Consider the following 26,032-nt stretch of genomic DNA (forward strand, 5'->3'; position numbering starts at 1 on the left):
TAATATAAAATGTATCTTTATAAATAGCATGTAAGCAAGTCATGCTTTTTTGTATCCAGTCTAACAATCTCTGCCTTTTGATTGAAGTGACTAGAACATTCACATTTAATGTAATTATGGAGATAGCTGGGTTTACATCTGCCATTTTGGTGTTTATTTTCTATATTTCTTCTGTTTTGTCATTGTTGTTGATTCCTCTGTTGATTTTTTAAACTATATTTGGAGTTATTATTTACTTAATAGCTGTTCCTCCTGTACTCTGTTTTTTTGTGTTAAACACATATATTTAAGCACCATTTTAGTTTCTCTGTTAATTTAAAGTATTTTTCAGTTATTTAATTAGAGAAATAAAAACTACTAAAAAAAATTAAACAGAAACTCTAGAGTTTAAAAGTGCAGTAGCCAAAAAGAGAGAGTAAGAGAGAACCTATTGGAAGTGCTGAATAGAAGATATAAAACAGCAGAGAAAAAAAAAAATCAGTGAGTATGAAGTGTGATCTACACCAGATGTTATCTAATCTGAAGAAAAATTAACAGAATAACATTAAACATAGTAAGGTACATGTAATGGGAGTCCCATAAAGAAGGAAGAAGAAAAGATGTTTGAAGAAATAATAGCTGATGATTTTAAAATTTGGAAAAAAATTAATCTATAGGTGCAAGAATCTCAACAATCCCTAAGCAGTATATATTCAAAGAGAATCACACATAGGATCATTATTGAGGAGGTTGCTACAGAGTGAGTTTTGCATTTCTTTTGTTAAATTTATTCCTAAATAAGTTATCTTTTTTGGTGATATTCTAAATGGAATTTTTAAAAATTTTATATTGTTCCTTACTAGTGTATAAGAATACAATTTTGTACATTTATCTTTTACCTACAACTTTACTGAACAAATGTATTAGTTCTAATAGATTTTTTACTGGATTCCTTAGGACTTTTTTATATACAGGATCATGTAATCTACAAATTGAGATAGCTTTAGTTCTTCTGTTCCAATCTGGAGAACTTTTATTTTCTTTTTCTTGCCTAATTGCCACATCATTTTACTTTTTGTTTTATATGTCTCATACTTTTCTTCTGTTTCTCCTTTACTGCTTTCTTTTGTATTTAGTGAATATTTTCTAGGGTAACATTTCAATTTCTTTAATAATTTTTTATTATAGTTATTGAGTTATCTTCTTAATGGTTGTTCTAGTGCTTATCATATACAACTTAACATCAGAATCTACTTCAGATTTATACTAACTTGATACTCCAGTTAATATTATTATATATATTACATTTATATATTTTATAAACCCAACAATATATTATTATAATTATTACTTTATATAATTTTATGTCTTTTAAGGAAGATGAGAGAAGAAATAGCAAGCACATATATAGAGAGCTTATTATGCTAAACTTATTAATTATAATTTTTGCCTCTCCTCATTTGTTCCTATGGATTCAATTTAATCTCTGAGCTCCTTTTCTCACTCCATTATACCTTTGCTCCCATTTGTCTCTTTCATTCTTTTATTTTGTATTCTGGTTAAATTCTAACATAAAAATGTGTTACCGTACAAATGAATAGGGAAAGTTATTTCACTTAGAAAAAGTACAAGTAAAGATATGAAGTTATTTCACTTATCTATGGAAAGCATCTTTAAATAATTATGAAATAATTATATGTATATATTTATACACATGTAATTATAAAGTAGTAATAGTGGTTGTATTTAAAACCAACATCTAAAATGATTTAGCTTCTATTCATGGGGGACAAGACCACTAAAGGAGAGACTTAAGACATGAATAGTTAATAGTCTCATCTTTCTCTGCATTCAATTGAGCATACCTAAAACATTATAGTCAATTTTGTACACTTCGCTTTTAGAGTAGTAAGATTAATTAGTGATGATTAAAAAAGGGATAGTAACAATATAAGTCATGCCATCTAAGAAAGTGTTCTAGGGACTAATATGGAATTAACATGGAAAAGATAAAGAGTTCAATAATTTGAAAGAATGGCACTATGGAAGAAGATCTGGATCTCCTTTTATATCCCTAAGGAAATAAAAGAAGAACTAATGGAGGAAGCTATAGGGCTCAAGTTTCAGCTCTGGAAAAGGGAGAGTATTTTTAACATATAAAGATAGTACATGAGGTAATTGGTTCTATCACTAGTGGTATTTAAGCAAAGACTAATTAAACACATTAATTAAAATCTGAAGAATAATTAAAGAATCAAAGGAAAAGCTAAACAACCTGGCTTTCAAAAAAGCTAAAACTAGAAACAGGTAATGGAATCAAAGCAGCATTACTTTCAGGGCTGCTTTCCTATTGGCAGAACCCTACCCAAGATTCAAAGACCCTTAAAGACTTTATTTGGCATTCGATTTATATAACCTTGGTCACTCTGACAGTTCCCAAGATTTCAGGCCATGAAGGCGGGGGAGTTTCCCAAAGAGAGTCTAATTAAAAACAGGGATGATGGATGCACAAAAACTCTGCATGTCCTCTGCAACAGGAATGTTTTACAGAGATATCAATCAAGTGGTATAGAGATTTTTTATTAAATTATTCTCTATGATATCACTTCATATGGTAATATTGATATTGTGATTTTTGTCTTTTGTCTTAATTATTGTCAGCAAAACATTACAAATGAAATATTTAGAATTTTCTGTTTGAGGTCTCTTGGAAGGAATGCATTTTCTTCCTCCTGATATTTCCTTTCATGTGGAAGGAACTCAACTAACAGTATCACTTCTGGTCTCTCTGCCCTTTTATCTGATGTGTGAGGCTGGAAGGAGAAATTGGCATGTGTAAGCAGTTCCTTCTTATTTCTTTTCTATGGAATGAGCTGCCTGTAGGGAGAAAGCATTCTTCTCTTCTCCTTCTTGCCATAAATTTTTCAGAGCCAGGTCCTTGTTCTGTTCAAACCTCAACAAAGTCACTGGTCTTGAACTGTCTTAGCCACATGCCAGTCCTAAGAGAAACAAATGTCAGTTTGTGGCCCTTGTCAGCTATGTGGGGTCTTAGGATTAAAAACTCTTTCAACTGACCTTGAACTATGCAAGCACTACTTTCTCTAAACAGAAGTGGCTGAGACAACTACTTGGCTTTAGGGAAAATCTTTTCTACAATTAGTTCTATTAAACATCGGGGAGGGGGGAGGGATGGATTGGGAGTTTGAGGTTAGTAGATGCAAACTATTACATATAGAATGGATAAACAACAAGGTCCTACTGTATATCACAGGGAATTATATTCAATATCCTGGGATAAAACATAATGGAAAAGAATATAAAAAAGAAGGTATATATGTGTATAACTGAATCACTTTGCTGTACAGAAGTTAACACAACATTATAAATCAACTATACTTCAATAAAAAGTAAATAAATAAATAAAGCTAGACTACTTAAATTTTGTAGGTGGGGTAGGGTCCATTAAACAGCTTCATCTCCGCCCCCCCCCCCCCCCGCCAAAAAAAAAGTCAGGGGCATATCAATACTTGTTGCTATTAAGTTACATGGGAAGTAGAAGTTTTAAACCGGTGGGGGGGTTATGGACTGAATTTTGTGCCCCACCGACCCCCAAAACTCATATTTGGAAGCTATAACCCCTACTGTGGCTATATTTGAGATGGAGCCTCTAAAGAGGTAATTAAGGGTAAAAGAGATCATAAGGGTGAGGCCATGATTTGATAGGATTGGTGTCCTTGTTAGAAGAGGCGCTCTCTCTCTATCTCTCCCTTTCTCTCTTCTCTTCACTCTACCCCCATGCACATGCACATGCACATGCCAAGTGAAGACATAGAGAGAAGGAGCCATCTGCAAGCCAGGAAGAGAGTCCTCACCAGAAACCAGCCCTGCCAAACCTTGATTTGTAACTTCTAGCCTCCAGAAATGTAAGAAAATTAATTTATTTTGTTTAAGCCACGCAGTCTATGGTAAATATTTTGTTATGGCAGCCCAAGCGGCTAACACAGTAGGCAAAAGCCTTAGGCCACTAGGGGGCAGGCTGCAAATCTCTCACCCACAGGACTCAATGGAGGTTATCAGAGGTTTCAGGGAGAGAGAGAGAGGGGGTGACTCACTTGATTAGTTGAATCTTGTAGCATCTTTTCAAATGTGATGCACACTTAAAATTCTATTACGTTTCCTATACTCTCCAAAAAAACAAAACAAACCCAAAACAAAATAAAAACTTTTAACCAATAGCTTTTACTACGTAGGAAGTGTTTGAAATGTTTTCTTCCTCATCTCGGTGCTTAGGTACTTAGATTATGAAAAAGACAGGATTTGAGATAAAAGTTCTGTAACCACATAACAAATTCTAGGAAGTGAGAACCAAAATTAACTATAAAGAACTTCAGAGAAACCAAAGTAAGAAACTCAGGATGTTTTTCCATCATACTTTATTCCTTTTTAGCTGTATATTTGTGTGTGTGTGTGTGTGTGTGTGTGTGTGTTGATCTTAAGTTGAGATGTGAATTACAATTATACCCTCTTATTATCACTTTTGGGCAGGTGGCAGTTGTGATGTAGTTTCATTACTTGTTTGTGTGGACACATTTAGCCGTAGCTGTATATTCTTCTTCCCTCAAAAGAGTTATGTGTCCTCTTGTTACAACACATGCTAAGTGTAATTGCCATTTAAAATGTCTTTAAAGGATTACACCACGATTTGGCATTAAATGAAAAAGTTACCATGTACTCAGGAAGGCATGAAAAGTGATCAATGGGGGGTAAATTTGATATTTGTGAAAAAAATATTCATCATTAGAGAAATGACTATAATTCCTCATTTTCTTGCAAAGCAGCAGCCAAGTGCTTATAGGATCTCAGGGAGAAAGATACCCTCAAGAAGCAGTTTAACTTTTGTTGTTAAGATCGGTAGTAGACTATTGCTCACCACAGTGTAGCTAAAGGCAGAAGCCATTACTAAAACCCCAAAATAGAGGAAAAGTTAGTGTGACTATTTCCTGCGTTGAGTAAGACAATTGTTAAAACACTGAGTTATCCTTTAATTGGCAGCATTTTTTCCTTACTGTTGGTATAGATGGTAAAATAATGGTGTATCTTACAATGAATGGCTTAAGGTAGATGAAATATAATGAAATAAACCCAACCAAAGCATTATGTGCTTCAAAAGTTAATCTCTTTGGTTTGTTGTAGTGTTATTTGTGAGTAGAAATTTTTTGCTTCTTTTGAGAAATAATATTCTTCTTGTGAAGAGCCACAGCAAGGCTTTTTGCTTATTGAATTTGACACCTTCCTAACCATATATATTTCTCATACGTGAAAAACAAATCTATGAACAGTCAGTACATTTCTGCAAGGTTAAACCAAATTTGAGGACTTGTGCAGTTTATTCTTGCAATATCTTCATTCAAAAAGATATCTTGGATTTCCTATTTGAATTGATTCCATAAATATAATTGCCATAAAATAAGGTCATATGTACTACTGCTTCAGGCAATTAAACCTGCAATTTATTGTTGCACAAAGCTCAGTATCTAGTCTATTCCTGTTGTAGAGCTCATTCAGCCATATGTTCATTTAAGAGCAGTCTTGCAATTTCATTCCAGTATACTTATAGGGGGGTGACGGAAAGCAAAGTTTTACTTGTCACTGAAAGGTAATCAAGAGACAGTCCAACAGTTAGTCACACTCTGGGCAGGATTTTGGAGGGGGTCTTCTATCTCTGCAAACAAAGGTTGAAAGAACAGACCTATTTCACTTCAAAATTTGTTAGGAGGGCAGATATCATGGTAAGTGTTCTTAACACACACACATCAAAACAAACAAACAAACAAACACAACAACAATGACAACAAAGAAACACAAGGAAACTCTGGGAGGTGTTGGATCTATCCTTGACCTCAATTGTGGTGATGGTATCACAGGTGTTTGCATATGTCCAAATTCATTAAATTGTATACATTAAAATATTTGCAGTTTTTTATATATCAATTATATAACAATTAAGCTATTAAGGAAACCAGACCTATTATCATCTTCTTTTTTGCCATACATAGAACCCAAGCTGATCATTCACGTTAAATTCATGTTATTTTTGTTTCAGTTATAAGGAATATTCCTTCATCCCTCCACTTGAATTAATCTGTGAAAGTACAATCTTAGTTGAGATTTGAAACATCAGTGACTTAGAGTGTACTAAGAAACAGAAATCTATTTTTGGATGCTTTTTGTCTTGTAAAACATAAAAAAAGAACTTGGCAGTCCACTCAGGCCTTGATTAAATACAGCTCTGATTCAACAAGGAAAGAAAACCTTTACTTGATGAAATTCTTCTGTAAAGGTATTTCCTTTCTTCAATTACTAAGGAATTTTGATTTTATTTTTCAGCCATGTAGTTAGGATGTAATTTGATTCCTTTGGGAACTACTGGGATCCTCTCAGAAAATTCTATAATAGGTTCAGAAATTTTACTTTCCTTAGAAACTGAAGGTGATGCAAAAGAATCAATAGATTATAATTTACTGCTTGACTAAATTTTCAGGGGTAAAGTTTCCTTTTTGTGTCTATTTTTTCTTATATTCCAACGTGCCAAGTATTTATATAAGCACACATATTCATATAGTTATGCAATACTTAGCATATAATTGTTCCCATGTACTTAGTAATTGATTAAAAGGATTTGTGGATTCACTTTTTGTATAGGAACATAAGTAGATGTCATGCATATCAGTATGGCCTTGGCACATAACAAATTGTAATAAGATATATTCTCACCTGAGGGTTAACTGAAAATGGGCCTGAAGACTGCAGCCCCAAGGCCAGGGCCAAAAAACCTATGTAGCTACAAGGATAGCACTTTAAACCAGAGACACATATCTCCATAGAATACCAGCTTTATCAGACTCCTTTTTTTATTGTCAGTTTGTTTTTTTCAGATCTCAGAGGAGGGCAATTCTTTCATGGCTGTTCCCTCCCCACCACATCTACAGTACTTTAACCTATCTTGTGTTTCCTCCACCTATCATGATACTTATCATTCCTACTTATGAATGCTCGTCTACTTTTAAACATCATCTTTAGTTTGTCACCTCTGTGAGGGCAGGGACTGTGCCCATATTGGTTGCCCTTTTATCTAAGCACCACAATATCTGGTAACTTGAAGAACTAGAATATGTGTTTATTGAATGTATGACAAATTGAGTAAATTCTTTATTTATTTAATACTTCTTCCCCACACAAAAACAAAGAATCAATCATGTCTTATACATCTTTGTACTTCTCAGTACAACAAGGTGCTTTATACGAAGTGAATGCTCTATGAGAGGATCAAGATGACAAGCCTCTTGCCCTGTTAAAATCCTATGAAATGACAGAATAAACCCGTTATCACAATAAAATAAGAAAGAAAGCCATGTTGTGGAATTCCTGAAAGCTAGAAAGCAGGTACTGTTTGATATATTGAGAAACAAACCTGGAAGTAGTCATAAGCCAGAGGAGAACATGCTTAAGTAGGGAAAGTTTGGGGGAGGAAGAGTCACCCGGGCCACTTGGCGCCACTTAGCCTGGGAGCTTCACAGCCTGCCCCTCCGTGACTTCGCTGACCAGGGCATTTGGCCAAAGACTAAAGCATTGAGTGGGATGCTTGGACTAAAGCCTAAGGGGATGATCCAAGGTTACTGCTAACTATCTTGAGGGGGTCCTGTCAACACCCCGAAGACCAGCATTACCTGCATTCCCCGCAGACCCTCACCGTTGAACAGGCATTTTCAAATCCAAACATAAACTGCCAGCAAATCTTTGAGTTATAGCAAAATACTATGAAAGTGAGATACCAAACTTTAAAAAAAAGAAGGAAGCATTAACATCTGAGAAAATGGAATTTGTAACGCCCACAGGACAACTATACATAATAAAGTGAGAGAAATGTGAAAAATATTACATTTAGGAGATCTTGAAAATTTTAAAATTCTATTACAAAAGTAAAACAAATGTGCCATGTGGTAGGCAGCTTTCTAGAGTGACCCTCCCGCCCTGGTTTCTTTGTAATCTCAGGAACTGTGATTATGCTTTTGATGGCAAAGAGGATTTTGTAGATTCAGTTAAGGTTGCTAAGCACTTAGTTTTGAATTGATCAAAAGGAAGTTTATCCAAGAAGCTGCAGTTTCATCGCATGAGCCCTTTAAAAGCAGAGCTGTCTCTCCAGCTGGAGGCAGAAGGGCAAGCCAGGACTCCGTGGGGCATGAGGAGGAGTCAGTCCTCCACGGGTGGCTTGAATATGTAGGAAGCTTTGTGGAAAGGACGGGAGAGGTGATTCTGGGGGGCTCAGACAGCTGCTAGCTGACAGTCAAAAAGGAAACAGGGGCTTCAAACCTACTGCCACAGGGAACTGCATTCTGCCAACTCCAATGAGCTGTAAAGCAGATTCTTCCTCAGAGCCTCCAAATAAGAGCTTTTACCCTGGCTGATACCTTTATTTCAGCCTTGTGAGAGCCTAAGCAGAAAAACGAGTCAAGCCAGCCAGACTTCTGATTTTAAATCATATTTAAAATCATATTTAATTCTACTTAAAATCATATTTAAAATCATATTTAATTCTACTCTTTCTTTTGTTCTCAGTAAACAGTTAATCATGATATTTAACTACTTCCTTTGAATTATTTTTCACATTTATCTCTTACAAACATTACCTTGAGGGCCTATCTCTTCATACCTAGAGATTTAAAAAGTTCTGAAGAGCTGTACCATCATCAGTTTTCCTCTCCTATCAAATGATCGTAAACGCCACCAGTGTGATATTACTAAAAAGCCTCTTTAATAAAATTGCCTTCTTGCTCACAAAACTACCCAGAGTTCTCGTTGTCTAAAAAATATTTAAATTCTTATGTTGACAATTCACAAGCTTCTATAATCTAGTTTCTACAGTCCTCCTAGTTTATCTAAAATTTCCCTTTTGAATTCTCTAATCCAGTCAAGTTATAATGTATTAAATATTGTCCACTGAATTTATCTTATGTTTGTTACATATTGATTTGGCTTATAGGATGATTTATACATGAGATGACTTTATGTCTCTTAGCAAAGTTCTTTTCTTCCTCCAAAATCCATTTCAAATCTCATCTGATCCAATCAAGTCTTCTTCCCTGAATATATCAGATGAAAATATTTTTCTATCATAATATCCAACTTCAACGATTCTTGGATAAATTCTTACACACAAACTTGGCCTGGTTCCAAACTTTCATGTTAGGTTTTAGATAACATGATTCTTCATCAGACAATTCAATCTAATTCTTTATATAACTGCATCCTTAAAAAGTAACTAGGGGCAGGGGAGGGAGAGTAGGAACATTTCTTAGGAATTTGGAAACTAAATTTTCTATTACGTATGAAGAGCGAAAATTTCTGTTGACTATAATTGACAAAGTGTTTATTTCTTTCTGTACAAAAGCCAATATCAGATGAGCATTCAGGCTGAACATCTCTCTCTTCTCCAAAGAGCGAGATCCTTGGGGTCAGCATTAAAGATCAGTGACAATGATGACAAATGTGACCTGATTGACCATGTCTTATCAATTCTACAGGCAAAACTCAAGTCTTTAGTGTTCAGAATAAATTCATTAACAGTATGTTAAATTGTAGGAAACACTGGTGGCAGTAACAGTACACCCTAAATGGTTTTGCTTTAAATTATGAAAGTCTAGAAAAAAATCAGCTGACACACACTTCAGATCAAATACTGTCTACCCACTATCCTAAAAGCTATTTTGCTAAAACTGAACAGCATTCTATTTTCTTAATAGTTGAAAAGAAAATATATATTCCTTAAGATGCTGCAACTTATACATATATATATTGTTTGTTTGTTTTTATCCAAATTAACACCAAAGTTTATATATAAGATATTCTACATGTTATCTTTTGTTCCTAAAATGACTGGAAACGCATCTTAAATTCAACCTGAGACCTGGCAGCCATATGTTTCTTCAAGAAAATCTCCGTTTCTTTGCCTACTATCTTGGTTTGTGCACTTTTCATCTTTTACACTTCAATACTGTCATGTAACGAGTTTTCTTGCTCCAAGTTTTGCTATTCTATGATCTTTATCTTACATGGATGTAGACGACTTTTTCTAAAAGGCCAATCTTGTTATTTTACTCCCCATTAAATGGCTTCCATTTGACTAGAGGAGAAAGTCAAACTTTCTACCTTGGCCGGAACTGGGTTTTGCATTCCTTTCACTCCTCACTCCTCACGGTGTTCAGAACTGCATCCAAAGCCATACTATAAAGCTCTGCAAAGTCACCACGCTTCTCCTCATTGCTGCTTTCTTCTGTGGAATGTACGAGCTCCACTCCCGTCCCACTACTCTCCTCCCCTTCCTGACCTGTGTGCCTGGCAAGATCTTATTAGTCTTTTAAGTTTCAGTTCATGCACCACACCCTAGAAAAATATATGATGAATTTTCTTATTTCCAAAAGAAATTTAGCCATAACTTTCTCCATAGATCTGACATACACTGTATTTACAACATTGTATAATTTATAATTCATTTATAGTTTTATAATTCATTCCTATTCCACATGGCTGCTGTAACTACACGGTTTAGCATCCATGATATAGTACAGTGACCATCACAAAAAAGTTAGTTAAACATGACCAGTTAATGAATATATTTATTCATACAAGAAAATTTACATGTGGGAATAACTGTTACTGCATTGGAACACTATAGATGTCCTGGTGATTAGGACATTTCTATCAAATATCAGCAAAACTGCAGAAGTGAATATCCATTATGAGAAAAAGCAATACTAATATCAAACAATCATACAGCATTTTCAATAAGCTTAGGCAAAATCTAAGCACTTTTTGTGTATTGATTCATTGAGGTCTCTAATCTCCATTCATTTCCTTGGAGGTACAATTCTGTGCCATTTATCAGTTTAAACCCAGTACTTTGAATAGCACTTGACCATAGTAGATGCTGATCACATACATAAACTCTATTAGCATTTTGGAGACATATAAAGGCTTGCTGCTAATTAAGTCTTTGATATGTTACTATAAATTAAATTTTGTCCTAGTTTGGTGCTAACATTTCTTTTTTTTTTTTTTTTAAGATTGATTGATTGATTGATTGATTGATTGATTGCTATGTTGGGTCTTCGTTTCTGTGCTAGGGCTTTCTCTAGTTGTGGCAAGTGGGGGCCACTCTTCATCGCGGCGCGCGGACCTCTCACCATCGTGGCCTCTCTTGTTGCGGAGCACAGGCTCCAGACACGCAGGCTCAGTAGTTGTGGCTCATGGGCCTAGTTGCTCTGCGGCATGTGGGATCTTCCCAGACCAGGGCTCGAACCCGTGTCCCCTGCATTAGCAGGCAGATTCTCAACCACTGCACCACCAGGGAAGCCCGGTGCTAACATTTCTAGTCCAGTGTAGCGCAATTTAAAGCAATTTGAAATATTCTAGATAACAGAGGTAGTTTTTCGCTTATTATTTTAAAAATTATTATTAATATAATATTACTATGAAGATATATGTAATTCAAAAGATACTTCATACATAAAATATCCTATTTTTCACACACGGGAATGCATTGCTTTTTCTTTGTTTCAGCATTCTATGAAATCATTTGTTTTATTCTGTTTTGGTTTATCCTTAATTATTTGCATATATATTTTCTTATTATATTGTTGGTTCCAGTGGGCTACTGTCTATCTGCCAGACTACGCCTCACCCATCTTTTCATTCCTACACAAAACCTAGATATAAGATAAATACTATGAACCAGTGGAAAGAAGAAAGACTATAAAGTAGGATTATTGGACATAATGCCAGGTCTGCCAGGAAGTAGCTCTGCTATCTTAACTAATTTTTTTTCTGGGATTCACTTTATTCTTATGTGAATAAGTGTTTAGGGTTAAATCATCTCAAGTTTCTCTCTAGTTCTACTATTCTATTATTCAATGAGACAATTGTTTATGTTAAATTTAGTCATATCTATGAATGAGTCATGGTTATTTGACTAGAACATAGAATTCTTTAAAAAAACGTGTCTCTATAGAATAATAAATTACATATTAGCCCAGCATTTGTTCATCCATCTTTCATTAATGTTAGAATCCCTAAATCTGATCACACGGGGAGCCAGCTAAAGATATATTACACAGCCTTCCTTGCTGTTGCTAGTTCTGGTCTGGTGACTAGGTTTTGACCAGTGTAATATAATAGAAGCAATGTGTTCATTTCTCAGGTTGTCCCACTAAAGGGAATGGACATGCCCATCACTTTCTTCATATTCCTTCCTGCTGAAAGGGATACAGACTTAGTGGTGAATTATGCAGGTAAGAGCAGGACTCAAGAAGAGTTAATTAACACAATAGGGAGATGTAGGTTCCCAACCCAGCAGTACAGTATATATGCCTGTACTTGCTTATATACAGCTGATCCTTGAACAATGTGGGGGTTAGGGGTGCGGACCCTTTTGCGGAGTCAAAACTCGGTAAATAACTTATAGTTGGCCCTGTGTATCCACAGTTCTGAATCTGGATTCAACCAACCTCAGATTGTGTAGTACCGTACTATTTACTATTGAAAAAAAGTCCACATGTAAGTGGACCCGTGCAGTTCAAACCTGTGTTAAGAGTCAACTGTAATCTATTATACACAAAACAGAGAAATAATTTGTTACAACACAGTATTACATCAGCTAAACCAATATTCTAACTAATATTCAGGGCCTAATAAAGCTCAACAGAGCTGTAACTGGAAAAAGCATCTGTAAAGCATCTTGAAAAGAAATATCAATAGAACATCATGTTCCTCATTTATATTGAAGATGCTGTGCCAGACAGATATGGTAATCAGGGAGCAGTAAATATTCTAGATGCCCCAGTAAGATTTATGCATGCCAAAGGATGAGAGATATACTCTGTGAATGTTTAGGGGCCTGACACATTGGTAAAGTTGCTAGCAGACTATGATTCATCATATCAGAATATCCTTTCTAAAGTGAGAGATAAGTTACTTCACCATTCACCACAAAGAGAAAGTGACCATATGTCATTATGCTTTTGGATTTTGAAGTCAAGTTATACCACAATTTGGTATGCTACATCAATACTTTTACTGGGTAATCCATAAAACTGTTAGTGTGAGAGGACCTGAAGCAAGAACCACTTATTCAGCAGGTCTAGCCTGCAGTTCAAGCTGCCCTGCTACTTGGGCCTCACGTCCCAGGAGACCAGGGGTGCCACACTACAGTCTGTTGGCCAAATCTGGCCCATCACCTATTTTTGTATAACCTGTAAGCTAAGAATAGTTTCTATATTATTAAATAGTTGAAACAAATATCAAGAGTAATATTTCATAACGTGAAAATTACATGAAATCTAAATTTCCATGCCCACAAAGCAAATGTTATTGGAATATAGCTACACTTCTCCTTTCATTTATTGTCTATGGATGCTTTCGTGCTATGATGACAAAGATGGATAGTTGTGAAAGAGATTGTATGGCCCATGAAGCCTTAAATATTTAATACCTGTCTCTTTATAGAAAAAGTTGCCACTCCCTGCAGTAGAAAAAAACCAGAAACTTGTAGTGGAGCCTCTGGCAGCACTTAAGAAGAAACCATGGCTCAGACTCAGTTTGAGTTTTATACCAGGGCCATGCTCTCTTTCTCAAGGATAAAACTTTTGTGGGTTCAACATCATAGATGTCCCCTCACCCAGACTGATCTAGATATTGCCACTATTAAATGTTTCACCTGCCAATCTCAGAGGCCATTTGAAAAGTTGCTCCTGGGGTGTTTCTAGTATCCAAACTCCTGATAATAAAGCACCAAGTAAAAGTGTGACCTAAAATACCTATGATGATTTGGGCATTATCTAATTCACTAAGTCATAAAGCTGGGTGTATATCTCAACATTCCACTGAAAACTGGAGATAAAGTGTGTAAGAACAAAACAAAGATGGATCAGAGGAAACAAGTACACTACACAAACATGTACCTTAGACACCCATGGTAACTGTTCCTTTTGTTTTACTCTCTCTCCTTCATATCACATCTCAAGCTTCAAAAGGAGTTCTCTATGAGCACCTTGTGCTGGAGGAAAAAGCAGCCACCCACATACTATACTGACACCACCTGGCAATGGACAGCCACTGTATTATGGCCCCACTCAGGGGAAGACTGAAAGTTTCAGTAAAGGGAAATTCTCCTAGTGGACAGAACTTGGGGCAGTACACCTATTTGTCTCCTTCATGTAAAAGGAGAGACTGTCTAAAGAAAATGCCTATGCTAGCTAATGGGTTGGATGATCTATCAAGGTTTTGAAAAGAACAAGATTTGCAAGATTGGTGATAAGTCTAGACAAGAAATAATTGAAAGAACTTCTGGATATAGGCATCAGTGATGAAGGTAATTGTGTTTGCTGTAAATGATCGTCAGAGAAGATGCATTTCAGAGGAGGCTTTAAATAAAAGGAGAGAGACTATGACCCTTCAGATGATGTCACTGACTCTTTCCCAAACATCTGTCTGCTTGCTTGATAGAGCTGCATTTGAAGTAGCCATGGAGACTGGCATAAAGGCCATGCATGATTTTGGTTACTTAGAATTATCCTCACCAAGGCTGATCTGGTTACTGCCGGAACCCAGAGGCTAATGCTGAGCACCTAACAATGTATTATTTCCCCAAAGAGTAGCCATCCACCTGGTAGCAGGCTAATTTCATTGTCCCCTTTCATCGTATCTATCAGATCTATCCCCACACAGGGGTAGATATATATATATTAAATCTGGGATGCAAATATGCCTTCCTGTCTGTAACACTTCTGCCAGTGACACTATTCAGGGAATTTCAGACATCCTAACATGTCAAATAACATCACCACCAAAGTGTATGCTATTCATTTGTATGGCAAAGAAGTGAAGCAATGAGCTGGCATCCATGAAGTTTACTTACTTAGCACGTACTCATGATTCAATTGCAGCTGGCTTTATAGAATTGTGGAACAGCCTGCTGAAAGTTTAGTTATACCACTGAGGGACAGACAAGTCTCTTTAAGGTCACGACATTCTCCATGTATCATGTAATATATGCCATAAACCAGAAGCCACTATATGGTTCTCCCTTTACTATAGCTAGAGTACTTAGAATAGGGAAACTAAGGGGTTTGAGGTAGGGGTGTTCTTTTTTACTATAACATAAAATAAATCACCAGAAGCATTTTTTGCTTTCTGTTTCCATGACCTTGATTTTGGTGTCTTTAGACGTCTCAATGTCCAAGGTAGAAATGCTTCTACTAGAGAACACAGTTACGCTCCTTTAAATAAAAAGAAAACAAAACAAAAAAACCTGAAATCACTCTTTGTGCTCCTCACGTCATTCAGTGAAAAGGGTCAGTACCCTGATGAAGCGATTGATATTCATTATCAAGGAGGAAGTGGATGGCTGCTACATAATCAGACAAGGAAGACAATGTCTGGAACTAGAGGGCTCACTGGCTTTTAGTACCTTTTAGTACACTTTTTCCCAATAGTAATCAATGGAACACTCAGCAGTCTAATAAAGATGGGGCCAAAAAGATTCAGATCTCAAGAATAAAAGTTTGGGTCACCGCACTTGATAAAGAATCTTATCCATTCTAGGTAATTGCATAGGGTAAGAGGAACATTAAATGGGTGTTGAAACACAGAAGGTGCAGAAATGGGACTGTTAAAGCCAAGTTTTATATTAATTGTTTGTTTCTCTCCACTTATATTAAGAAATGGTGGTGGCTAAAGACATACTTTAGGTGGGAATATATCTACAGTGCTATCATCCCATGATTAAATGAGAGCTTATGATATTTGGCATGGGCTCACACATTTTTCATCAAGAAAAAGAATAAGAGTAGATATTGAGAAGCAAAAGGGGTGCACTGTGCTGGGTATTTTTGTTTGCATCTCCAGGTCTCCTCCTCACCCTTTCCCACCATATTCTGTTTCCTGAGAAGTTAACTTTATAGAATGCATCAATGAGTTCCTTTCCCATACGGTTGGATTTAATCAGTGCGAAACACTTGCAAAAGACAGGATGGAAGGGGGGCATTGAGACTAGGATACACATTACACTGACTCCTGTTGAGTCTATTAAACACCACAGTTCCTTCCTGGGAGCCCCCTCTTACAGCTATAGTTACATTTTCCAGTTCTAGTAACTGCTCAATCCTCTTACCGCTTCAGATATATGATTACTAACAGTTCTTGCTAGCCCCAAGTAGCTTCACCCAAACTTTTTGGTTTGCTTAATTGCCCACACTTTGTAAATAGTCTTTTCACTAATATCTCCTCAGATATATTTTAAATACATCCTGTTTGTGTGTGAAATCTGTTTCCTGTGGAGAGCCTGAATGATACAGAGTGACACAATATTAAATGTTGTATATTATGTTTTCTTCTACCTCTTAAGTCTAAAGTATTAAAAGTTCCATATAAAATAGATATCATTGTCTTAGAAAATGTCACCAATACCATATTTCCCTATGGCAATTCAGTCCTAGTTCTGATGAAAGGGTAATATGAGAATAAATGGATCTTCTTTGTCTTTTTGTCTCTTTGTGCATGCTTTAGAAAAATGACCTTTAGAAGCAGTGCACTGGAATATAAATGCAAACTGCCTTTAAACATTTTTGACAAGCTTAGGGCACTTAAAGCCTCTACTGCTGTGTAAAAACAAGTTGGTTAAATAACTTACATTTAATAGTTGCTAATAATTATTGTTACCTCCATATAGCTTTGGATTTCATCATGTTGTATAGATTTATTATAGTTGTGAAGAATTTTAAGCAATTTACTCAACTGGTGAAATTTTATATGGATAAGAAATACATTATGACATAGCAAAATAAAAATGAGTAATCTAAGTTTAATTCATAGATTTGGATCACCCTTCTAGTTATTCTCAGTAAAACTGACTAAATGATAAAGAAACACAATCAATAAATATATCCAAGTAATACTTAACTGGCAAATAATACTGCATGTCATAGTAATTTGTGTCAATGTTTTAATCATTTCTACATGGTAACAGTATACACTTATAATTTTGTAAAATTATTTCTGTATTTCTTTATTGTGTTGCTTTGTTCTTATATCTTTAGTAATGTTAATAAACACTTTTTAACATGGAGTCATATCAATATAACACATTGCATAATATGGTTTCAAGTACTGAAGAGTTTGCCCACAAATATAATAAAACCATTTTTACTTTATATGTATAACTTCAGCATGGCTTTTTGCATATATATTTATTTACATTTGAAAATACCAATTGGTAAGCATATATGGGATATTTTCTAAAATACACCATGAAAGTGATAATTAATTTTTAAAAGAATCAACGTGATGATTAACAATGATCATTAAAACTGTTCTCTTTAGAGTCTTTTGGAGATTGGGTAGTTAGGTGGCTTTCAAGGATGTTCTGGCAGCTGCAAGTAGCAGTTATGTGTGGATTTACCTCTAGAAAATAGAAAAATATAACTAGAAGAATCTTTCATAAAGTATTTATGAAAGGAGATTAAGACAATGGAGATATTGAGGCTCAATCAATTAATCTAACCTAGGAAACTCAGTCAACATACTGCTTTCAGGGAAAGGAATGTATTTATAAAGTTTTCTTATGTAAAAATAATTCAAATTTCATATGGGATTTCCTGCCCCCAACCCCAACAGATTAAATTGTATCAACCCCCACCCTTAATATCTTACTTTTTCTTTTTGGACATCCAAAACTCCTGAAGTAACAGAGGTAGTAAGGCAGCCTGCTTCCTGGGAGTCTATTTTCCTTCTGGCTCCAAATTCTCTTTCTGCTGAATTGGTTCAATTTCTGGATCATCTTATGTGTTGCTCCTACTACTAGGGTTGCCATATTTAACAAATAGAAATACAGCATTTTAAGTTAAATTTGAATTTCAGATAAAAATGAGTATTTTTTTTTTTAGCATAAGTCTGTTTCATGCAATATTTGGGACACACCTATACAAAAAACTTATTTATTGTTTATTTTGTTATTTATTTGATACATTTAACTGGGTGTCTGTATTGTATCTGACAACCCTACCTATTGTATACTAGATTAGTCTTTGATGAAATTCAGCTTCTTTTCATTAGTTGCTCCTTCTCTCCCCACCCCAGTGCAATAAGATTTTTTTCATGAAATAGTTTTCAGTTAAGTTTTAGGAGAGCTAGAGAAAAAAATATATGAACAATAGGAGATGTTGTAAAACACAATTTATTTTTCCTCCTAACATGAAAGTAAAATTCACTGCTCTTTATCACCAGTGTATGCATTTTTAATTGGTAGTGATTGACTCTTGATTACAAGGAAACAGAGAGAGAGATTCTTAAATGCAATTTTGAGTAAATTTAGAATGTCTGTACTCGTTTCCTCATATATAGCATGAAAAGATTATTTATATGAAGGGTATGTAGATCTATCTATCTATCAAATTTAAAGTTGCATTAAGATTTTGGGGACATCTTATATATACATATCAATTTTAAGAAATAAGAATTTTTTTGCCATTAAGGAAGGAAGCAGAATAGATGAGCTAAGGAAACAAAGAATGATAGGGTTAGAAAATATTTATCTGGAAAAGGCCTTGAGGCCTGTTTTGTTGTTGTTTGTTTGTTTGTTTCAGTATTCCCTACTTCTACTCTTCCTACCTCTGTGGACCAGTGGAATAAGCCTAGACTTTGTAACTGGGGAGACTGACTTAGCTAGCATTCCATTGGTTTTATAAATTTTATAATTTTTAACTTTTCTGAGCCCTAATTGATTTTTAGAGTCTGATATTTTCAGCAGGAATTTGCTCATATGCAGCTTTGTCACTGAGGCCATCTCTTACCACCCTGTTAGTATAGCACATCAAATGTATACTTTATTTTTCTGCACAGCACATATCATCTCTCACATCATATGATCCTTCATATATTAACTTGTTTATTTTTATTGCCTATCTCTTTTTTTTTTTTTAATTAATTAATTTATTTATTTATTTTTGGCTATGTTGGGTCTTCGTTTCTGTGCGAGGGCTTTCTCTAGTTGTGGCAAGTGGGGGCCACTCTTCATCACGGTGCGCAGGCCTCTCACTATCGTGGCCTCTCTTGTTGCGGAGCACAGGCTCCAGATGCGCAGGCTCAGTAGTTGTGGCTCACGGGCCTAGTTGCTCCGCGGCATGTGGGATCTTCCCAGACCAGGGCTCGAACCCGTGTCCCCTGCATCGGCAGGCAGATTCTCAACCACTGCGCCACCAGGGAAGACCTACTGCTTATCCCTTCATGCCAGAAGGTAGCCACCAAAATGACCAGGATTTTGCCTATCATTTCTTTCCTGTATCCCCAACATTTCAAACTGTTCCTAGCACATAAAAGGATACAATATGTATTTGTTGACTGAAAGGTGAGCTTTACCTATTTCCGTATATCATAAGGGGCTAAACCAAATTCCAGAAGATTTTTCTGAAGCTTTAAAGGTGTACTGCATATAGAGCATTAGAATAGTGCCTGGCTCATGGTATGCAGGAAATTAATGATTAATTTTATTGTTACCAACACAGTGCACACTCCCTGACATGCAGCAGTAAATCAATGGATTTTAATACTCTTTCCTTTCCTTCCCAATTTCTTTGATTTATCTCCTTTGTTGAAGTCCTAGCTTCTCTGAAAGCTAGGACTGAACAGAATCATGGAAATGCAGGAAAATACAAAGAACAATGAAAATGCTAAATTTACAAAATATTAATAATAATGTGTGTTGCTTGAATTACATAAATATATTTATATATAATTAAATGAAAATGCTTGGAAACAATAGCACAAAAGTTGCAGGGGTGTCTATAATGTCACATTATTTTAAAATTTTAGCATCTTGGAGGTAGCAGGGAGAGTATTCAGGTATATTAAATCTTACGAAGTCAAAGACTCTTGTTGTAGTCTCTTGGGTAATAAAGTAGAAAAAGAGCTTGCAACTAACAATCTCATAAAGAAGAAAAATAAATTTAAAATAACTTGATCAATTCAAAAGTGTGCAAGAAACAGGAGAAAAACTTGTAATCTAATAGATATACATAAATCCAAATGTACAAACAAATCCAGTAATTTGATGAGGAATAAATAATGAAATGAAAGTGGTCACTGCGTTTAAAAATAGAATCTAAATATAGGCTGCTTTAAAAAGACACCTGACATTTAAAAGTAAAGAAAAGGTTATTATAAAAGTATGGGAAATATGCCAAAACAATAAGAAAATTGGTATAGCTATGTTAACATCAAAGATGACTTTAAGGCAGTAAGAATTACTAGAGCTGTAGAGAGATACTTCAACATGATAATAGGGTCAATGTGCCAGGAGGGTAATCAATTCTAAATTTGTATGCATATAGTAACCTAGGTTTATACTATGTAAAGCAAAAATTGATAGAAATAAAAAAGAAATAAACACTACCACAAATACACTGGGAAACTTTTCAGGTATTCCTCTCAGTAATAGAACAAGAACACAAAAAAACACTAAAGCTATAGAAGATGAGACAAAATTATTTTTTAAAAATTCAACCTAAAACCGACATACAGAATGCCACCAATAACAACTAAAGAACATGTATTCATTCCAAGCGTGCTTGGAACATTTACCAAAATTGATTATAGGCAGAGCAATAAAGCATGTATCAACAAATTTAAAAGATCTCATATAATACAGAATAAATTTTCTGGCCACAGTGGAACTGTGCTAAGAAGCAATAACAAAAAGATAGCTGATCAGCTCGGTGCTTTGTGACCATCTAGAGGGATGGGATAGGGAGGGTGGGAGGGAGACCCAAGAGGGAGGAGACATGGGGATATATGTATATGTATAGCTGATACACTTTGTTATACAGCAGAAACTAACACATCATTGTAAAGCAATTATATGCCAATAATAAAAAAAAAAGCTGAAAAATCCTCAAATGTCTAAAAAATAGAAAACTCTTCTAAATAACTTGGGTCTAAACGAAATCACAATGGAAATTTCAAATATTTTGAACTGTATGATAATGAAAATGAGGTTTGGTGGCCTTTTTGGATGTAATGAAGATACAATTTGAGAAAAATATATAATGTGTCAGTGAATATGTTAGAAACAATTTAAGTAGCAGCTTCTAAAAGTTATAAAAAAACTTCTAGCAATTCCATGTTCCTACCAAAGACTAGGAAGAAAATTTAAAATGTGTGTGTGTATTTTAACATATTAGAGAGCTGATGAAGCAGCCTGGACTTAAAGGGAACAAAATGCCTAAGAAGGCAAAACCTTTTGGAGAGGTATGACAACATTCTGCAGTTGTTTTTTGTTTGTTTGTTTGTTTTTCTCCCATTTGAGTGGGAACCACACTCAAGGTGAGACAAAGTGCTCAAGATTCTGAAGAACAGCATAGTGTTAGGGAGTTTCACGGGGATAGGATGACCAAAAAAAAGCACAAATTAGAGTATTTGCGAATCAGGGTCAGATTCTAAGGAAAAAACGAGAGGAAGAGAACTGAGTCCCAAGCTCTTCAGTTTCTCTGTTTGTGATATCCACTGAATTCTAAAGTCAAAGGGACCATCTAGGAAGCTAAGACGAAATCTTACACAAACTAAAGACTTCCAGTTTCCAGGACCTCATATAATGAGCTTGGAAGTCACCACTCCCCATCCTAACAAGTCAAACACTGAACACACTGAACTGTCAACTCTTCTTGGACCCATAAGAGAGGGGGGGACAAGGGCAAACCACTGTCCCCAAGATTAGAGGGACAGACAGGTAAATACAGGGAATCATGGCTTCCTAGAGCTCAGACTCAAGGACAGAAAACCACTGTGGGAACCAGAGCCACAGTAGGAAAATCTGAACTGTAATTGACAAATTGCTGGAGACACGGTGTAGACAACATTGAGAGTTAAAAAGTCCAGGGGCATCTTATCACAGGAGGGCCCCCACAATACTGTGAGATTACCTTCAGGAGTTCAAGCAGATTCCCACAGTAAATATCAGAGGAAAAAAATCCCATTGAGTTTCATGCTGGGGGTTGGGAAGAGGAATTATTTTCCAATATGCCAGAACACTCTTAACACGACCTATCCCCAGGAGAAACTAGTTAACCAGAGCCTAGCCTGCTGGAGTATTTTCAGAGCCTAACTGACCTAGGGAAGAGAAGTACCTAAACTCCCTACCCACTCTAGCCATGCTGTCCTACCTCATCAGGAAGAAAAAAAAAAAATCCCTGAGAAGCATTTGTGATGTTCCCAGTCCACAGGCATAGACTCACTAAAAGACTGAGACTTAACCACAGGACTGTAGAATGCTTTCTCTCCCTACACATCACCACATTGCTAAAGGCCTATTTACAGAAGTTCCTTTTATCTGGAACATCATATCCAACTACCAAGAAAAAATTGCAAGGCATACCAAAAGGCAAAAAAACCCCACAATTTGAAGAAACAGAGCAAGCATCAGAACCAGACATGACAGGGATGCTGGAATAATCAAACTGGGAATTTAAAACAACTAGGATTCATACGCTAAGGTCTCTAATGGATAAAGTAGACAGCACGCAGGAACTGATGGGCAATGTCAGCAGAGAGATGGAAATCCTAAGAAAGGACCAAAAAAAAAAAAAAAATGCTAGCAATAAAAAAGCACTGCAACAGAAATAATGACTTTGATGGGCTTATTAGTAGACCAAGCATGGCTGAGCAAAGAAGAGTGGAGTTTTCAGCAGGAGCTTAGCAGCGATTAACAAGTTCAGAGGTCAGTGGAGGAAGAGGAGATTTTGAAAGACCAAAAATCTAAGGTGGGATCTCTCAAAGTTTATGACCTAGAAATAGGTTGAGCAGACCAGAGCTAGAAGTCTTACCAAACCTACAACCTAGACTCAAGCCAAGTCAGCCCCTAATTGGATTAATGTGATCACCTTCCTCCCTATCCACCTAGCAAGAGAGACAGTAAACTTCCTCGAGAAAAGGTGCTACAGATGCTATAAAAAATGCTCTTTACATAATGTCTGGTATCACTCAAAACATTAACAAAACATGCCAAGAGAAAGGACTAAATGATTGAAAGTCAATAGGATAAAATAAATACAGACAGTAAAAACAAACCTATGTGAAACAGATTTTAGAGTAATCAGACAAGTATTCTAATTAGAAAAATGTAGATATATATGGGGAAAAGAGATGAAATATGGAGAATTCCCCAAATAATTGAAATTTATATAAAGAATCAAAGTAAAATACTGGTATTAAAAAACACAATAACCAGTATAGAGAACTCTGTGGATAGATTTAACAACAAGTTAGTGGAAGAGAGAGTCCTTGATCTAGAATATAGATCAATAGAAAATATACAGACTAAAACACAGAAGGGAGAATAATTGAATATACCAAAAAGAATGTGTGTGTCTGTGAACAAAAATGTGTGTACATATATCACTGAAATGTCTAATATATCTGTAATAGAGTTCCTAGAAGGAAAGAGAAAATTAGGCAGAAGCAATTTTTCAAGATATGATAGTAACTTAAGATTTTCCAAAACTGATGAAAAATTTCAGCCCATAGATCCAAGAAACTGCAAACTCTAATTGTTAATGAATACAAGAAAATCATGACTAGGCATACACTAGTCCAACTGCTGAGAACCAAAGACAAAGAAAGAATATTTTGACGTCAGCAAGAGAAAAAAGCTACACCAACCTTAAAATAGCAACATATAAGACCACCAACTGACTTTTAGAAAAAATTATCAAAACCGAAAGACAATATAATGCAATCATTAGAGTGCTAAATTAAAATAATTGGCAAACTATAATACTATGTCCAGAAAAAGGTTTTAAAACTGAAAGCAAAATGAAATGTTTTTAAGATATATATATATCTATATATATATATATATATATATATATATATACACACAACAATATATATATTGGTAGTATCTGTCACAAGTACAAGAATTATACTTTAAAAATATTAAAAGTAATTCTCAGGCAGAAGAAACATGATTTGAGTCAGGAACAGAGAAATATAAGAAAGAATGCGGAGCAAAAGAGATAAATTTGCCAAAATAGAAACAGAAGTAAAAAGAAAACCATAATTATCCTTTATTTACTAAAGAAACCGGATTTGTATTTTAAAACGTTTTTATAAAATATGATCAGCCCCATACAGTTTTAGTAGTGATTCAGTGAAACATTTAAGATAATAATAATATCAATATTTTAAAAAGTTATTTCGGTGAATGGAAAAACAGGGAACAGTTCCTACCCCATTTTATGAGGTCAGCATAATTTTGAAGCCAAAATCTCATGAGGACATAGAAAGATATAAAATTAGAAGCCAAGATCTCTCACGGGCATAAATGCAAAATCCTAAATAAAGTATAAGCAAAAGGAATCTAGTAATATATGAAATATGATTATATATCACTTTGCATTTCTTACATCAAAGAAAACTTTGGGGTTAGCAGTCAAAACTCTATAAACATAATTAACCACAGCAGCAGACATATTGAAGAAAAAAATATGATCATTTGAATTGATATAAGAAAATATTTGATAAAATGTCATATCATTTATATTAAAAAATAAACAGCGTACAAGAATTATAAGGAACTTTCTTAACCATATTACTATATCTAGAAAAATTAGCAAAAATACAGTTGCTAGTGAAATAATGAAGAATGTCCCTTAAAGACTGGGCAAAAAAGACACAGATGCCTGTTCTCACCACTGTTATTCAACATTTCATAGGAGATTCTATTCAAGGCAATACACCCAGAGAAAAATGTAAGGCACAAGAATTAAAAAGGAAAAAATAAGATTGCCATTAGTCACATAAGATACTATGTTCTTAGAATATACAGAATAATATACAAACTATAAGAACTTATCAGTAAATTTGGCAAAGTATTTGGATACAAGGATAGTACAGAAAAAGAAAGACAAGAAAATCAAATACAAAATTACCATTTAGAATAGTATTTAAAAATCACAAATATTTAGGGATATATCCAATGAAATATGTGCAAACCCTCTAGAAATTTTAAAAGGCCTAAATAAGTGAAACCATGAAACACAATCATAATTTAAAAGATTTGATGTTGTAAAGATGCCAATTTCCCTAAACTGATCAGTAAATTCAGCAGTCCCAAACATAATTTTATATCCAGAACATATAAGAATACAAATCAGTTAGTACATAGCAAGCAACCAAATAGGAAAATAACCAAATAGGTGAATAACTGGGACAGGTACTTAACAAAAGAGTACATTCAAACAGTCAATAAATAATAGAAAAGGTGTTCAATATCGTAAGTAATACAGGAGGTGCAAAGTAAAAACTAAGTATATTATCACATTTCTATTAAACGGGATAACATTTTTTAAAATGATGTCATCAATTCTTGGTAAAAGCTATCATATGCTGCTGGCAGAAGTATAAATTTGTATAAATACATTGGAAGTTTAACTATATCTTGAAGACTAAGCATATGCACATATTATGACTCAGTAATATATCCCTAGGTATACAGCCCAGGAATTGTGCATATATGCTCACAAAAGGCATGCATAAGAATATTCATAGCAATACTATTTGAAAGGATCCCAAAACGGCAACAGCCCTGATGCCTATCAATAGAAGAATGGATAGAGATATTGTGTATTCATTTAATGGAATGCTAGAAATCAATGGAAGTGAATACGCTACTGAGTGGATTAATCTCAAAATATAATATTAAACTATGTAATTCCATTTATATGAAACTGAAGACTAGCAAAACTAAGTGATGCTAAAAGGATGTTTTTTGAGGGGAGACAGTGACTCTAAGCAAGATAATGGAGGATATTTGATAATATTCTGTTTCTCAATCTGACTGTTGATCACATGAATCTACTCAGTCATGAAAACGAATTGATCTGTACAGTTATTATTTTTGTACTTGTATGTAAATATAATTATTATATAGAATATTACACATATTATGCTTTAA

This window comes from Balaenoptera borealis (assembly GCF_965194805.1).
Source record: "Balaenoptera borealis genome assembly, chromosome: 14".
Taxonomy (NCBI): Eukaryota; Metazoa; Chordata; class Mammalia; order Artiodactyla; family Balaenopteridae; genus Balaenoptera; species Balaenoptera borealis.